Source organism: Saccostrea echinata, unplaced genomic scaffold (genome assembly GCF_033153115.1).
Source record: "Saccostrea echinata isolate AGI-Se365-2 ecotype Australia unplaced genomic scaffold, CSIRO_AGI_Sech_v1 ptg000054l, whole genome shotgun sequence".
Classification (NCBI taxonomy): Eukaryota; Metazoa; Mollusca; class Bivalvia; order Ostreida; family Ostreidae; genus Saccostrea; species Saccostrea echinata.
Window position 1 is genome coordinate 4711273 of NW_026889803.1, and position 15266 is coordinate 4726538.

Genomic DNA, 15266 nt, shown 5'->3' on the forward strand with positions numbered 1-15266 from the left:
ATGATTTAAAGTATCATGATACATGAGGTTAGCTTCGCAAGGAAAGTTGATAGAATGTAAACATGGATATAGTTAACACTTTATATTTAAAGCAAGATGTAGTCAATGTGAATAAAGTTTTGAGCAAAGAACGAAGGCGCTTTTGATTGACATTCGGCAGGTTTCTGGGCGCACTTTAAAAGTGAAAACTTTATTGAACAGCTGTCCGTAAAATTAAATTTTAACATTCTTTTGATGTATTTATGTTCCTATGAAATAGGAAAGCAAAATATTTTCCCTATAGTGTGTTTTAATTTCCTTTAAAATAGCTTAAAATGGGTAGATGAGTCATTTGGTACAAAATGTTACATTTTTAAACACGTTTTTCTAAACATTTGCTATCTCTGGGTCATCTCTCCACGATTTAAAAAAAAAAATATTTGTATGCGTTTGTATTCAAATAAACGAACAAACATTTGTAAAAAATGGAGAGAAGACCCAGAGGCTATAAAAATTGAACTTTTTCACAAAAAATATCAATGTGAAATGCGTTGCTTCTTTGTCATTTTAAATTCCTGAGTGTTTGTGTGGCGATGATAGCTCAGTAGTAAGCATTACCAGTCCAGAGCACTTAGGAGTCGAAAATTTTTTGGTTCGATCCTCGCATCGAGGAATTTCTTTCTTTTTCTTTTTTATACAAACAATCCAGTTGTTTATCAGTTGAATTTTTTTTTTTAATGATTTTTAAGTTTCAAAAGAGATACATTTTGGTTCAGTTGCACGGGTAGCGAAAGCAATTTTTCAATATTGAAACTTCATCTAATATACCACACACTATTATCTTGTTAGGTGTTTATTATTATGTGAAGTATTACTGTGTTATCGTAACTATTAAGATAATTATAAGTGGACTAAAATATTTCAAATTTGAAAGCTATTTCAATGTACATCTAAACATTTTCCTTTGTGCGTAACTTTGTAAAGTCTGTCCACTTCTGGTCAGCCGACCAAATCGTGGACATAGAAACCATAAATGATTCGTACATATGATTCCTGCAGATCGAATCTTCTTTTAAGTGACTCAGGTGACCTGAAAAGAGTTTAAAAGTGACCTTTAGTCCAAACATAGGTCAATGCGTGAATTTTGTATATTCACTAAAAAATCTTTTCAAATAAAGTTTATATCGAAAAACGTAGAATTTATAGGCTAAGAAGTTTATGTTATATCTTTAAATTATCTCTTTCCGTAATATTTGGATAAATACAGAAATGATGGTAATACCATATAATCATTTCTTATAGTATTTCATGTCCTTAATTATTGAATAACTGAAGATTGCAGATAATTTGATGCAGGGGTGGTTTAGCTTACAAATCAGTGTTTTAAGTTATACCTTAATAAATAAAATTAATGAATAATATCCATATAAATTAGCTATGTTTTATTATATTGTCTTGCCACGTAATATAAAAATTTTATTCAGGGAAAAAAAAATTGCACAATGCTAACTAACGTACATTTTTATCGTAAGTAATTAACCTTACAAGAAATTTATTAATTGTTTTAGTAATAACTGCTAGTATTCAAATGAAGAAATATTCAATACGACCGTTTTGATTTGAATAACTAGTTTTCTTTTAAATATGGAGATGTGTTGATAATTTTAACTCCATAGTACAAATTTAACAAGAAGCTCGTGGACAAAAACATGTGCAGCTATGTGGGTTCCTTACTTGAAATTGGATGCTTACTCATCCATGACACCTGACCCCACCTCTGGAGTCCGTTTCACAAAAAGGCGAGATTTAGGTCAAGATTAGACATTCATAAAAAATATTTATGAAAATCATGATTTGTTAATATTTTTTTAATCTATGGATAATTTTTTAAGAAACATTCTGAATATATAAAAGAAATATTATGTGATCATATTCCAAAGAGAAATTGAAACAGACTTGCTAAATTTATGAAAAAATGGTAATGTTGAAATTTGAATCTTTCCCATCTAGATAAATCTGATCCTGACTAGAAATATATCAAATAAAAATATTTAGGAATTTCCTAAAAATACTAGATTGCTTGCCTGTAATAGAGTTTACAAAGAAATTGATTCAGAACTAATTAAGCGTTTGACAAGTTTTATTAAGAATGCGTCTGCTAAGGGAAATATATGCGTATTTTTTTCATGGACAGTGTAAATTATCATATCGAACCAATGTTACATGTACAGAGTGTAATATTATAATACTGTATCAGCTTGAATGCCAAAAAGTCTAATTCAATTGGAATTGATAATTCTGTTATGAAATTACAAATACAACTGATTAATTTTTAAAAATGTCTTTTATCATTACATGTCCTTAATGAATCTTAACCGCGTGCATATCGGAAATTAATCCCACGCGGAAAAAAGTACGTTTACAGTATATGATTTTATAATTTTCATTTTTCATCATTTGCTACTTCTTTATGTGTACTTATTTTAATGCAAAACAAAAAGTGAAAAGACAATATGATTAATATTCAAAGGAAAATTACTTAAAATTCTTTTCCATGCTCAATTTATTTCAATTTTCACAAGTATGTACGTTATGTAAATCGTTTGAGTTTCCATGTATATCGATTTTTGAATTTGTATATGCATGAATATCTCAGCATACAAAATTAGTTATTAAATTTAAATGTTTTGACCTAGAAAATACAAATGGATTTTAAGTAATATATCTGTTTGAGAGATGGTGAAGAGTGAACACATGCATGCACGCTCATGCTTTCTCTGCTTTACTCCTGCGTTAAGTTTTTAGTGTATATCTGAACGAATACATTATACACTCTTAATCATAATACTATCTTTCTAGGATTCGTCAGATTTTTAGACATTTTTTAGTCGCCATGGCGCCTAAAATTTTTGATTGGCGCCTAAAATTTTCCCATAAGTCGCCAAATTGGCGACCATTTTTAATTGACTTGGCGATCGTCGAATTCAAGAAATTTTCACATTTTTAGCAATTTTTTTGAAAAAGCGAAAAGAAATTTAAAAGAAGAGGAAATTATTTTTAGCAATGGATATGTCAAGTTTCCTTAAGCACATCATGGGTCCTTATATTCTATTAACCTTTAAAAGTTGGCGCCTTAGAAAAATTGCATGGCGACTAAAAATTTGCATTGGCGACTAAATTTTTTGATAAGGCACCAGCTGGCGCCTAAATTTTAGAGGCCACTTAGAGGCCTGCAATGCGTAACTTTGAGCCCTATTTTAGCACAAACCTATCAATGGAGAATTCCATGATCTGCTCAAGCTATATATACAATGTATGTTGTAGAACAGATCTACCATCTAATTAATCATATCACAAAAATCATTGTAATGCATTCGGGTCACGGAGTATTTTAGATCACACGGTTTTATAATATTGGTATGGCAACAGAACTAGCCAAACAAGGACTCTCGGATTCTGAAATCAAGACAAATTGAAGATGGCGATCTACTTCATATCTAAGTTCCATAGAAGCTAGACAATAACTCGATTCCATGTATTGTAGTTCTTACTAAACTTACAAAGATTTTGCAGGTATCCCTACCATTTGGATACTTGGATCTTTAATGCATCTTTGGGCAGGCCATCACGCTGCAACGTACGGACCAATGGGAAGTAATATCTTATCTCAAATGCCACAGTCACTTAGTTAGGGTGTAGGGGTATGTGTTGGGACGAGTTGGACAAGGCAGTTTCGAATTATTTACTACTTTTTACACCCAAAATTTTATTGATACATCTTGGTTCTAATAATTAAACTACACCAGAGTTAATAGGAATTTAACTCGTTCACAAAATACAGTGCAGTCTGTACCGCTAATAACGCACTGCTACCTAGTACAACTTTAATTTTTTCATCAATGTTACCGAGACTCTTTTTTCATGGTGACCCATCTACAGTAGGTGCAAAAATTAACAAATCATTATTCAAAGTTAACAAGTCAATCAAGAAGTTTATTACTACAGAAATAAATTGCTTTCATATAAACTGCGACTCAACTATTTTTATTTCAGAAATACAATTACTCAGGCATGATGGTACCCATTTGTCCAAAACTGACCTTGAGGTTTACCCAAATAACTTGCAGTCTGCCCTCCATGTTTTTTTAAACAAAAGAACAAATGAATATCCTCCTAATTAGTTTAAAGTCATATATGGCGTATTTTTATAGGTTCAGGCTAACTAAAATTAAAAAGATCTTTCTATTTGTTTTATTACTTTATATAAAGATAGGACTTTCCTGTAAATTACACAATTTAAGAAATTTAAACAATATCCGATTTATTTACTGACTCCGCGTTTAATTAACAGGCACAGTTTAAAATCAATTTAACTATGGAAACATGAGGTTATTCAAGTTCAAAATCGGTGAAAATTTTGATTCGAACGTAAATAATATATATCATCTTTATCTACACTCAATCTCGTATTTTTATTTTTTAGGTCAGATACGCCATATATAGCTTTAATAAAAGAAATATAGTTGCCAGTGTGCATTTAAGAAAGAAACTACAGCTAAAAATGGAAAGTTTCGTAAAAGGATCAACCTTCCCTGGATCTATAATTAATTAAAAACAAGGATGCGACAAACTATATAAATTGCAAATATTAGGAACAGATCTATAATATATGAAAACATGCCGACGAAATTGCACGCAACCATTGCATTATTCTATGTTCTCATTCTAGAATCCTACATTAAAAGTGCAACTTTGAATTCAGGAATCTGCAGTTCTGAAAGGTAAGCCACATTTTTAATAGAAAGTGTAGTTAGGAAAATCTATTTTATGCGTAAATAAGATTTGATGATGATATTGAAAGAAGAAGAAGAGTTATGTAATCGAAGAAAATAAAATAGATAACGACGAAATTTACTCTCTTTTTTTATTTTCAAGTACGAGTTCCTATAATGAAATACAAACAAAATTGAATTAAATTAAAGTTGAAGGTATGTCTGGAAGAGGAGTATTGATTGATTGATTGTATGTTGTTTTACGTCCCATTCGAGAATTTTTCACTCATATAGAGACGTCACTATATACCGGTGAAGAAAGACGAGTATGGTAACGGTGAAAACTGGGTATTTGTTGTTTTAGCGTTAATAACTTATCCAGTGCTTATTATTGAATTATTCAGGTATACAGTAATCTAATGCATTTTACTTGTGGAAAGGAAAATTCCGAAGGTTTACTCATATTAATCTACTGTTTATTAAGGATTGTTGACATTAAATGTCACAGATATTCAACATATATATATGCTTTTATCCCTTTCTAGAAATGAATTTAAATGCTGTACGGATTATATTAAAAAAGGAGACACGTGTTTGCGTAAGTAATAATTTAAGTGCTTATGTAAAGCAAATCAATCTATTAAACACTGAACAAAGTTTAAACTGTAATGACATATCGCTTTATCAGTGTAAAAGAAATTTTAAGCGAATAAGCATTGGAGGTTCTTAAGTTTGAAAATTATTACATGTATCTGGTATTATATAATACTTTTGTTTCATAAAAATTTTGAATAACATTATGAAAGATTCAAATATAAAAGATACAAAGCATTGCATAGGATATAGAACATAAAAATGTTAAATGTTTGCATGCAACATTGTTTATTAACTGATCTCCCTGAAGTTTTAATTTTTTGTACGTTTTTGTCAAACATTATAAGCATCATTGTTGCAATTAATTAAGATTCTAACATTAACACACAAAAAAATGAAATTGAAACACAGTTCTTTCAACCCTTTTTCAGCATGTATTGGATATTCTGGACCTCAGTGCACCAAAAAATGTACTTCCGGATTTTATGGATTTGGATGCCGTAGTAAATGTGAATGCAAGAGGTGTGATAATGTAAATGGATCATGCTTGAGAGGTAAATTACGAAGTAAATCAAAGTTATATTAAGCAAAATAAAGAACATTTGCTTACATATGTACCTGGTACCTTGTGTATACGCACACTTGAGGGTATTATTATATATATATATATATATATTATATATTTATGGATCTATTTAATGGAAAACTTTAAAAGCAAATGATAACAAAAATGAAGATAACGAATAATGATAAAACTCATAAATCCAGCACAGAATACCAATCATTAACAGGACAAGAAAACAGACCCCTGGAAACACCAGAGGTTGTATCAGGCTCCTAGGAGGAGTTAGTATCCCCTGTCAACCTGTTTTATCCGCCGTTATCTATCTGACAGTATTTAGGAAAACGGAGTAATCCGTAATCAAAACAAATACCTCACAACTGGTGGAAAATATCAAAGGCACCTGAAGCGTTGACCCACCCCCCACCCCCCCAAATTTATAAAATATAAAGAGTCTTTATTTTCTCGAAAATATATATGTGATTTGTCCGTCAATTCTATCTGTATGTCATTCTTTGCAATTGATTTGTACTTTTGTTCAGGTTTAAAAATTGGCCATATACACTATAATAAAAATATACAAGGTTGGAAACAAAACTTATAAAGAAAATGCTGTAATCAGACGATTTATTTGGCGGGCACATAGATTTCTCTATTGACAGCCTTGTAGGAGATTTGACATGTTACGCTTAAAAATATCGTTTGGTCGACATCATACAGTTCAGATCATTTGACCAATCAGATAAAGAGTAACAGCCTATGAAACACTAAAGATGGGGTTTAGGTTAAACATCTCCCTGACAGAGTGGTTGCAAAAATATGATAGGTAACACTGTTAGTACCTTGGAAATAAGCTTGGAAGCGGGGACACGTCCAACCCCCCCAATCCCCACCCTCACCCCCCCCCCCCCGTTTGTTTTAATACATGTACATTGTGCATTTTATTATACTGTATATGGCAAATTTTTAAACCATAACAAAAGTAGAAACCAATTGCACAGAATGACATACAGATAGAATTGACGGACAAATAACATATTTCCGAGAAAATAAAGACTCCTTATATTTAAATTATTATATAGATGGGGGGGGGGGTCCACGCTTAAGGTGCCTGTGGAAAATATTTCAGTTAAAATATAAATGAAAGAAAGGTTGTATTTACAAACAAAGTCAATTTAACGACAAAAAATATTGCAAATCCTTGACTTTGAACAAGAACGTTGAAAACCCAGTAATATCAACTTATTTGCCAGTAGTCTGCTTCTTTTAAAACATCGATTATACTCAGAACATGCTCTTGAATTTGTTAGGAGACATAAATCCCATATCCAGGTGATTGTGGAATATAACTATAAAACAAGTAAAGTTGACGATGGAAATGCCGAAAGAATAAATATACCAGTCGTACATTAAAGAAAGCATCGAGGTGCATATATGAAGATATAAGGATACATGATTTTGAAGCAAAGAATGGTCACAAATATCTCTCAGGCCAATAGGAAAAACAAAAAGGAGGTTGAGAATGCATTAGTTTAAGAAGCCCAGAAATTGTGATAAGACTTATGTTTAAAATTCTGGGAGAACAAAGAATCTTGCAACTTTTATTGAAGAAACAATATAATCTCTCGAGGCTTTTTTTGTGATTACCGAAAAAAACGACAGAGAAAAAAATGAATAGAATAAAAATATTTTTGTTTGATGTCATGTACCATTTAAAGTTTCCTGAAAATCATTTTCATTTCTAACAATTCAGAGCTTGATATTGTTTAATGTTTCATAGAGACAGGTATATCAATGAAATATATGGAGATAACGACCAGTATTCAAGCTCAAAAGTCCATGAAAACAATACAAAATAGGAGCAGAGCAAACACCGACCTCCAAACATCAAAGGTGGGATCAGGTGCCATGGAGGAGCATCCCCTGCCGACCGGTCACACCCACCGTGTGCTCCCTGTCATGACCTGAAATAATGGAAAAATCCGTCGACAATTCAGTGTGTAATTAATGGCCTAACAATTAGTATGATAAAAGTCAGTCAGCATTTGACTTAATGAAAGATCGTATTTGCTGACATGGTCATTGTATCGACCATAGAACTTACGAAATAATGACTCTAAACGACACTGCTGATATTCTTGTTTCATCAACTTGTTTGTCAATAACTTACCTCGTTTTTAGAAATTGTTCATACGTACAGCATGCTCTGGCGTATCGAATCAACTGAGAGATATAAACCCCGTATGCAGGTGATAAAGGTATATTGCTGCATAAGTAAGGGAAGTTGACGATTGAAAAGTTAAAGTTATCACGTTTATCATGAAGCTTGGTTGTTACATTACCATTAACTTTTTTTCAAGTAAAATATCCAAATATGAAACAGATGTGTCAGACTCTTTGGTATCTTTTATCTCAAGCTCACTGGGATATATCGTATCGACATAAGAATGGAAATAGCCATTGTTAATTGACAATACGTCGTCGATATGTATAGTGTCGAGTTGAAGGCCACAGCAAGTGTTTTCTTCTTTTCAAGATTTTGGACAAATTCTGCTTCATATGAATACAAAAAAGGTCTGCTAATAACAGGGCGCAATTGGTACCCATGGGAATTCCAATAGATTGTTGGAAGACCTGGTCTCCAAAAACCACATAGATATTGTCAATCAGAAACTCAAGCATCTTTTTAATGTCAACTTCAGAGTACTTGTGTGTACAATCAGAATGTTTTTTATCAAAATAATTTTGCAAATGACCAATGACAAGGTAAGTAAATTAACGAGTTCCATTTTTATTGAAAAGGCAGCTGTCAATGATATCAAAAAGTGTGGACTTTAATTTATCGTGGGGAATCGTTGGTATAAAGTTGAAAAGTCGTAAGTTTTTAAGCTGTTGATTTTGGTAACATCTTGTGATTTCAAATTTTCCAAAAGTTCCTTGGAATTTTTAAGTATCCACATCTGATTTACACCACTTCTCGAATTTATTGATGCACAGTACTCTTGAAGTTTCTCCTTCACTACTGTTAATATCTTAGTGAGGAGTAAAGAAAGAGGCTTGGTAGAACATTTACTGGAACCCGCTATCTATCTTTGTTTGTAAGGATTTTGATGAAGTTTCGGAATCCAATATAATTATGGTAATTCAAATTCGTTTTAGTTGTTTGGAATATTAAACAAATTCAAAAGTGACATGATTTTGAAGAATTTCTCCCTTAGAAACGATAATGCAGGAGACTACATGGTTTTCCCAAACAGACAACATCTCTTCCAGTTTATCGATGTCCCCAGAAAATATAGATCAAATAAATCAGCTGAGAATTGCTTGGATTGTCATAGGCATCGCATCTTCCTCTTCTCTTACTTTGGGATGCGCATTGACAATTGTGTTGTGTGTTAAAAAAAGGTAAGCAAAAGATAGAAATATTAAACATTAGAAATGTGATACTGATAATCAACTTTCACAATATGAAAACTTTTTGCTGCAAAGCAAATTACAGTAATGATGAACAGTGTTTATTTTTATAACAATACAAGCATAAATTATTTTGCCATGAAAATAATATGAAATAGTCAATCATATTGAATTTTACAGCAAAAGAAATCAATTAAGATGTCCTCATGACCAAGTTGAAGAATGTCATACTTCAAACATGTACAGTACATTATCAAAAGAACCTACCGATTACATGGAAATGCAATGAGTATACTGTATTGAATGGTAACTTTAGCTAATGAATATAGTACAAAATGTGAAAATGCTTCTTTTATTGCAAATACAAATATGTTTCTATTAATTTACATTGTTAAGTGGTATTAGTTAGCTTGTAAATGTTTTATTGTAGTCTACAATAATGAGCCAGTTTAAGATATATCAATCTTACAAGTAGGGGTAAATTAAACAATGTAAAACTTATAAGTTTTACAAAATTTTAATCAATTTTTTTTTATCTATCTCCTAACTCTATCGGGAAAAGGATGAAAAAATAATACAGAACATAAATATCATACTACATGTAGTATGTATATTATTTTTACTTATTATTATTCATTCACAATGAAAATATTTTCCCTTGAGCACATGTGATTCACATTTGTATGATATCCATCTTGTACTTTCTGCCCAATACAAGTCAAATATAGCATTTTAGTGTAAATATTACCCCTACATATGTCCTAATGTTAAATATTACCCCCACATATTGTACACTAAAACAAAAAATTACATTGAAAAGGTTTGTAAATAGTAGGTAAATTTTCCTTTGTTTTTTTTTTTTTTTTTTCGTTTCTGTTTTTTGTTGTTGTTTTTTTTTTTTTTTTTTTTTTTTTTTTTTGCTAAAGGATTACTTTAAATTTTCTTCGTCTGTTTTTTTTTAATATAAAATATCTTACCATTAATGGAGCAGCTTTATTTACATTTTAATTTACTTCCTTTTTCCTGAAATGTTTTAATTCAGAGAAACATCGTGTTTTTGCTTTTTTGGACAACGTTCTTGAAAATACATTTTATGCAAATGTGATGTGTATTTAATTCAACAACAGTAAAATATTTAATAAGTACTTTTGTTCATGTATAACACAAGCCTTAGCCTACAATGATATTTTTATGCATATAAAGGTTTTAAAACAACCATAACAAAAATTAATATAGTTCACTATAGTAAAAACTTTTGATACTTTTACTCTGAAACTTGACCGTAAAACTTATTTTAAAATTTTAAAGCTTAAAATCTCTTACATTTAATACTAATGATGTAAAATTTGTAAACCATATTTGAATATACATGTAATATTTTCATTTAAGAAAAAATAATATATAAAAAATAGCAATCTAAAATCCACAGTAAAAACACTTTGCTTTACTGTAAAAACTTTGATTTACTGTAGTAAAAACTTTGATACTATGAAAAACTATAGTTAACTATATTTTTGTTAGGGAAGTCTCTATATTAATGTTTTAAGATGGGAAGTTGTCATATATATGTTTAAGCCTCTGGCATTGTAGAGGATGGCAAGTTGTCATATATCTGTTTAAGCCTATAGCATTGTAGAGGAAAGATTGATTCTTGTGCATAGATGCCCTATCTTTGTCCTAATGTTAACTTAAACTCTGTATGTCTTATAATATTTCACAAAATACATTAATGAAATAAAAGTATTTATAAAGATAGAAAACCCAAGACGAAATTGTGATAATCAATATCTATATATTTTTTTTGTTTTTATCCTATTATTTTTAGTTTCTTTCATGTTTTTGCTTTGCATTTACATTTGTTTTGTTTAAAATATCACAAAGCTTTAAAAGCATGATACTTGGCAATTCAAAGCATTTTGTTTTCGGAGAATATGGTGAAAAATGTTGATATGTGATATATAGGTAGTGTTGTAAGTCCTTTAAATAGAATAACTTCAAAAGCCCCATAAAATAAAGGGAAGGAGAAATGCATTTTCCGAATTGACAGGGTTATAGCGCACAAGTCTTAAACAATGGGTTCAATTAAGGTTAAAGTCGATAAAAAAAAGCATCTGTTTCTCCGTTAAGCGCTCAGCAATTTGAAGCGCAAGTTGAAGGTCTTTAGGATGATGCCTTAAAATGTGAGACACCGTGTGACGGTAGGCGTTGGCCAGATAAAGATCCCTCACTGCTCAATTGCCCTGCATGAGTGCAGAGAGAAAAGGTCTAAAGAAGTCCTTTACCAGTACGTATGTGAAAATTCTCGAATGGGACGTTAAACAACGTTAACATACAATCAATTAATTGAATTATCTAGTGAGTATTATAGAGGGGTTTATGTCAAACGAAATAAATATTGATCAATTTATTGATCATGAGTTTATTAATGTAGGTAAAAACAGGATGAGATTAAAAATAAGATAATAGATAATGACATACTATATATTGATTCAAAGACGGATAGGGAATTTGTATGTAATGACATGTATGGCATACTATGGAGCTTATCCATATATTCCAGTTAATGGATAAATAACTAGCAACAAATTTAGTTGACTTTAAATCAAGTTTTATGGTTAATTATAGGTACAGAGTGTTTGGAATTACTTGAACACTCCAGTTTTCTGTAATATAAGATTTTATATTACAATTTTTCATAATATTACTATATTATGAAAAATTGTAATACTATGGAAAACTGAAATATAGAAAATGTTGTGCAAATATTAAATTAAATTCAAAATCAAAAAAAGAAATTTTTGTGGGATTCGCAGCAATCTTCCTGTATAGTTTGAAGTTGACACAGTGACCTGATATCCGCCTGTCTCCTTCCTTCCTAGTTTAGCTCCGACCATCATGGTCCTTTCATAGTGTAACTAATGCACTAATGATTATCCAGCTGATAATCTTGTACATTGCCAATTTATCCTTAGGCATCTTCTCTACTTCTTATTCATATAGTAAGTGATAGTATTAGCCCTGCTGTGAGCTAGATGCAGATTTGACCAAGCATTAGATTTTACAGTGGGGAAATAACTCTTACTTACACTGTATTATGGAAAATTGTAATATTACAGTTTTTCGTAATGGACTGGACTGTTGAAGAAATAGCGGCAATCAATCGAACAAAGATATGATTAGAAAAAGTCCTACCTTGTTCTGGTATATTCAAAGTATAGATCAAAGTATAGATCTCGATATGCTTTATACAACAACAACAAATAGTTGCATTTATTTGTTGAAGGCTGGCTTTTGTATATATGTAAATAGGTAAATATGAAAAATCAATTATATCGTTTTGATATTTTACTGTTTGTGATTTTTTGATCACTTTACAGTACACAATCTAACAATCAGAGAACCGACCTTATTCCCGCTAAAATGTCATGTTTACCGTTTATTAGATTTCTCCTCTGTCTCTCTTCTGGAGCATTGTAAGTAAATGTCCTTACATTATCTCAAAATCCAACTAATGGATCGTGGCAACGTCATGGAATATATATCAGCTTTATAGGAGCTAGTGTTATTAAGTAAGAGAAACTATACCATATATTTTTCTGATACTATTTAGCCCAATAATTAGATTGTGTACAATATTAGAGGGGAAACTTAAAATCTTATAGTGATTTTAACGATACAAAATTTTATCCAAACGATGATATCAACAGGAACAAATTGTGCAAAACATAGAATTCTTCCTCTGCATGAGTTACATAAACATTACACAAACAAATATAGAACAGAACGGAAGAAAAAAAAAACAAATGCACGAATCATCGACAAATTACTGTTGCCACACAAAACAGATATATAATTTCCCCTCGGGGTCTAGGAAGTATTTTATGATTGATTTTAATAAGTAGTTTCATCCATGCACGCTTGGGCACTAAACAAACATAACAAACTCGAAAACAGTTTTGTTTGCATTAGGGGGTTGGGGGTCCAGCAATCAACAAAAATCAATGATTTATAAAGATATGGGTTGGTGGTATGGAAAAAAAAGATTTAGGAATGGAGTGAGGTCATGATTCAATATTCAGGCTTTCAAAAATTTGTGTGGACGGCAAATTTGTCTATATTTTTGTGAGGGATCCATTTTTATTATTTTCTCTTCTATACTACTTAATTATCTACAATTAATCTACAATTAACGAAACTGGATATTCTAAAAAGGGGAAGGATGGGTCTCTATGACCGTCTATCCCCGCTGCATCTCTCTAACTACGAGTATTCTAGCTTACATGTGTTGTTTGATTAATATTTTAACAATACCGTATTGCCGATTTTTCTCTTCCAGATAGTAGGGGAGGGGTATACATGTATGCATTGTATAGTGAATGAAAAGACAAACACATATGAGGGTAGGATATACTTTGCTTTGGCATATCAGTTCAATAACTGCAAAAAACAAGAACATAGGTTTATTGTAAAGACAAGGCTGTTTAGATTTCTATTTATCGAACTTCCGTCTATACAGTCGCCCAAGTGCCGCAGTGGTTAGAGCGTCTGCTCTAGGGTTGCAGAGTAAGGAGCTGATCCTTAGGTCACGGGTTCGAATCCACCGCGGATAGACGTGGAGACTGGTCCTTTGGATGAGACCGTATAAACCGAGGTCCTATGTCGCAGTAGGTGTTGTCACGAAAAAGATCCCTCGCTGCTCAATATCCCTAATTGCCGAGTATAGGTATAAATTTGCAGCCCTCTGTTAGAAATTCTCGAGAGGGACGTAAAACAATAAACAAACAAACAAAATCTGTCTATGCATACACATGTACTATTTTTCAAAATGGAAAATCAAAACTTTCGATCCTGGAATACCGCTCTCCCTTCCAGTTATCATCTTATGTTTGTAAACAGTCTCAGGGATAGCTGAATTTGGTTGATTTAGAAGTTCTTGTAAGGATAGAAAGAGGTGCTTTTGGACGTGAGGCCCACTATACTCTCCTTAATATATAGACAAACTAACACAACGGGTTTTTATACAATTTGTTTCTGGATCATTAGCATATTAAAGATGTATTCTATATGAAAATAAATGAATAAATTGAAATGAAAATTTAAAAAAAAAAAAATCATAGTTACAGCCTTACATGTAGTAAATTTTACAATTCATGGGTTGACAAAGTCTACGATTTACTATGTTGTTTATTTACTTAGTTTTCTTTAACATTTTGCACAGGATAACTAAAATAAACAAGTTGTGATAATAGTTTACATAATTTAAATTCTACATACATTTATTTAGCTTTACATGTTTTGAGAGAAATTAGAGACTTTTTCTGTGTATCCTGTTGATGCTTCGATAATATCAATGCTACAGATAGCATTAGTTTTTGTCATGTCGTATGCAAGAAGTTAGCACTCTTAGCATTAAACTTCCCAATACTTTCAATTGGTTTTGTATTTCAATTGATTTAACATTAATTTTGTCACTTAAATAGGCATTGATAAAATTTAAGGTCTGGATTGAGATGAATGGGGATAAACATGCAGTATTTGCAGGGAAGAATATTTCTATATATTTTTAATTTATATTATGACAACCTTAGTTTCTAATTTATCCTATTTTGAGGTTGTGTATTGACTGACATGTTTCCCACAAACTACTAGGCCGTTGTTTTTACACGCATTTGACTGATTCATACAGAAGGCTCAAGGCTGGTGTGACAGGTCCAAAGAGAATTCTTACTCCTCCTAGGCACCTGATCCCACCTCTGGCCTGTTCAAGATTTCATTCTTTATTTGATTTGTGAGGTGCATCACTGTTCATCCCCTTCACCTTTCCCACTGCATAATATTTACACTACATTGAATTAATAATGCATTGGAATTTGATTTCAAATTTAATGCGGCATACTTGGATTCTTTTGAAGACATGAAATGCCTCTTGTCCATCATATTAAAAG